Genomic DNA, 4,394 nt, shown 5'->3' with positions numbered 1-4,394 from the left:
GCGCCGAGTCTATTATCACGCAAACTTCACTTCTAGTGTTTTCAAACTCGGGTCAAAACCCGACCCGTTAAATGCAACCATTTCATTGAAGTGGTTCAAAAATGTGCTTTTTGCGACAAGATTTTATTTTTATTTTTAAAATTTGTTTTCTCAGACCAGTTATTATTTTTGTTTTTTACAAGATTATTTGATCAATTTTTGAACCAAACATATCTTCTAGTGTAAAAGATATTAACCTCCTATAGTTCGACAAAAAGACATACAATTCTTTTAAAATTTTTAAATATTTTAAATATATTTCCTAAAATTTTAAAATTTTCACAAGTTTCCCTTAATATTTGCCTAAAAAGCACATACCTTTCTTTATACTTGATAAAAAAATAAATTTTTAAAGGCATAATTGTTTCAAAAACCAAACTTTCAAGAAAGGTCTAGGATTTTTGAAATTTCAGAAAAGGTTTGTATGATTTTGAAACATTATGAGATATTATTGTCTTTAGTCTAACCTCAAGGAGATTAATTTCTTCTATCATATCTTTTATCCATATAAAGTTTTTAAGCCTGGGTTAGGTATGCATCACCCCCAATTTTTTATTTTAATTTTAATTTAAATTTTTTTTTACTTACGTTTTCTCTCTCTCATAGGTGAGGGAAGGAGGAGACCCCTGCTCCCAAAAAAATTATTTGGTACACCAGATGTGTACATTGAAACCAATATAATTTGACCATGTATACAAAAAATAATTACAATTACATAATTTTGTGTGTGTGTGTGTGTGTGTGTAATTCACATGGTGAATTCATGGTTTCGAGGCGTGGACCTGGAGGTCACGGGTTCGAGGTGTGGAAAGAGTCTCTTACAAAAATGCATGGTAAAATTGCGTACTATAGACCCATTATGGTCCGCACTTTCCCCAAACCCCACATACATAGGTTGTAATGACTCGAATAATAATAATGTAATTTAAATAGAGAGGAAGAGAAATGGAAACAGTAATAGAAAGAGCCAGTCGACTTCGTCGATGAATGTTTCACATCCGTTAATGACATTGCACTTTGGGAGAAATGACTAAGGAATTTATCAGGTCCTCGTCGACGAATACAGGGGATTTGTCGACGAGGGTACAAAAGGGTCTCGTCAACAAAGACAAGTTTCATCGACGAGAAGATATTGAGAGAGGATTTTGGGAACTCTGAAATTCGTCAACGAAGGTGCAGGTTCGTTGACGAACTTTCTACAGGACTCGTCGACGAGGTGACGTGTCTCGTCGACAAATTCAGCTCTATAAATAGCCTAAAACTCGGATTTAATTGTAGAAAATCAGAAATTTCTCACTCTCTCTCTCTCTCCCTTCGGTTTCTCTTCCTTCTCTATTCGATTTCGACTCCGTCGTTCGCCGGATTGACGATTTGAGGCCACAACGACGTTCCTGGGGAAGTTCTCTCCAAATCTATTGGAACGGAGCGTTGGAGAAAGCAAATTGGAATTCATCCCTGAGTTGAGGTAAGGTTTTTTATTCAAAATTTAGTCTTTCCACGGTTGAAGGAAATGATGTACTCGAATAAATATTGAAATTTAATACTGGGAGTTTTCATTTTCAGGGTATTGATCAGGAAATCCTACGAGTTTGAGTCCAGGAATTCATAGGGGCTTTTTAGTTGCCAGGTAAGGGGATAAATTAAAATAGTTATTTTTCATTGAAATTATTATTATTTAATAGTAAAATAATTTTCAGAAATCAATTGATTATATATAAGGATACTTGAGAAAAAATAAGTTTGGGAAAATACTGCAATTGTACAGGAAATGTGTTTTCAGAACGGAATATACGGTTTCCTTCAATTCATATGGCATGAATATTATTTTATATATATATTATACCATGTTAAGTTAGATTTACAAGATAAAGTATGTTGATAAGTATTTTCAGGAATAACATGGTAATACAGTAAATTATGTTTTCGGAATATATGATATGTTCGGCGCAAGACCGTAATTGATGTTTGGCGTGAGGCCGTATTTACTCATGTTATTCGGCGCGAGGTCGTATTTATTCATGTTTTTGGCGCGAGGCCGTATTTATTCATGTTTTCGGCGCGAGGCCGTAATTATTATGTTAATGTAAGATTCAAAAAATGTTATTGATTTATGATAAACAATATATGTTCATGTATTATATGTTATCAAAACTCGAATGTTAGTTTAGTTCAGTTTCAAGAGCACGGTACTGTAGCTTATAAATCAGATATTTATTATCAGATCGGTGCTAACCACCCCACGAAGGGGTGGGAGATAGATAGTCGATATGGCTTTTAGTGTAGAGTGTAGACGTCCACCTGGCAATCCAGACCAGGGTGTGGCGAGCCCATCGTACTTACAAACATTTTTTATTCGGCAGTAGTCGGCCAGCCATTGTCGGGTCCTGCCTTCAGGCTGCACAACCCATCATGGGGGGTAATACATGACATCAGTTAGTTATACATCCCGGGTAGTTTTCAGTATTATAGATTATATCAGATAATACATGATTTGTATGATTACTTTGAAGTATGAAATTATATGTTTATCTAATCATATTATGATTTATGTTTTATGGTATGTGAAATGTATGGTATATGTATTACAACATTAAAAATTCATGTTGCCACGCAACTGATTTTAATTTATCTACCTTTACTGAGAGGTGTCTCACCCCGCATATTAAATGATTTTTCAGGAAACTCAGAGGGACCGACGGGTCAGGGCCGCCACTGAGTGAGTTGAGCTTCCCTGCTAGAAGGGTAAGTTATAATCTAGAATCAGGAGATTTTTTTTGTGAGATCCTAGGTTTATTTTGGTATTTTTGGGAGATTTTATATAAACACAGGTATTTGGCAATGTAGTTAGCTCTGGTGTTTGGATTTTATGGTTACGAAAATGTGATTTAAATTTACTGCTATTTAGGTTTCCGTTGTGTTTGACAGGTGTCCCCGATACCCACGGGTTTGGGTTGACCATTTTATTCATTATGTTTCACTTTATATTAAGATAAGCATGTCGTTACAGTTTGGTATCAGGGCAAAGGGGTAGTTACCCTCAATCCTCGAGAACTCTCGCTTATGAATGATTGTGGCGAAGTAAGACTCTTCGCCCAGGGGCTTGCTGACTCGAGGGACGGCGATACGTAACGCCTTAATCTCACTGAGTGCTTTGATAGGTACTCATTGTTGCCACACGCACAAGGCCCATAAGGAAAGTGACAACGCCCGAAAGGGGGGTCGTTACATAGGTACACTAAATGTACCTACTACTTTTTCCCTACTTCCCCCTTCATAAACAAATGTACCAAATCTAGCTTATGACTTTCTTGAATGAAGGGAATTCTTAAAGGAAACTCTGCTTTACTTCCCTAACAAACAATGAGTACACCTTTTCAGAAGTATACTTTTTAGTCCATATAGCAGACTTTTCTTCCCCGGTAGAGTTTATCCTTTCTCACTCATGTGAGCCAGTCTCTTGTGCACAACTCTATTGCACTATTATCCTCCATCGCATTAACAATGTCGTTGGAGATCTTTGTTTGCAGAACATACAATGCATAGTGCTTCATGCCTTAAGCCACAACCATAGCAACCTTGGTGAGCTTCCACTAACCATCACTGAAAGTGCTGTAGTACCCCTCGTCATCAAGTTTACCTAGAGAAATCAAATTCAAACGAATGTCAGGAATATGCTTCACATCTCTAAGAACTAAACTCATATCAAAATTGTTGATATCTTGATGAGATACATTTGTAACCTCTAATTGCAATTAGAGAAGACTTTGTGTACCCATTATTTGGTTGATAGTGGAGATTTCAACTAGACTAGGTCCCATGATTTTTCTTCCTCGCACTAGGGAAGTTTTTCACGTAAAAAATTGTTTGTGTTTTTGTTGCTTGATGTGATTGATTATTTTTATTATTATTTTCAGCACCTATAAAAGTAGAGATACACTATATTTGCTTGCATATAAGGAGAAGAATTATTCCGCTGTGGTTGTTTGTTGATATCTCTCCCAATAAAGTGGTATCAGAGCCGACGGTTTATAACACTGGGTGTTGGAGTGTGTGACCGAGGTTAAGAAGGATTATTTAAACTGTCGAGATGAATCCAAATTGGGTCAGGATGTGGGAGGTAGGATTGGTTTGGAGACACCATTTGAAATACAATCTGAGACACGTAAGACGATCCACTTGAGTAAACTATTAGAGAATTTCTCCCATAAAGGAGAAGATGACTTCCGTTCAAGGGGGAGCAGTTGGAACTCACAAGTGAGGGAGAGATTATTGAGAATTCCATGTGTGAAGTTTGTCCCACATTGGAAAAAAGTGAGTATTTGATGTGTGCTTATATACATGGTGTGACCTAAGAT

The sequence above is a fragment of the Malania oleifera genome, chromosome 12, assembly GCF_029873635.1.
Source record: "Malania oleifera isolate guangnan ecotype guangnan chromosome 12, ASM2987363v1, whole genome shotgun sequence".
Taxonomy (NCBI): Eukaryota; Viridiplantae; Streptophyta; class Magnoliopsida; order Santalales; family Ximeniaceae; genus Malania; species Malania oleifera.
The sequence above is the reverse complement of the archived record's forward strand: the minus strand, read 5'-3'. Positions refer to the sequence as shown.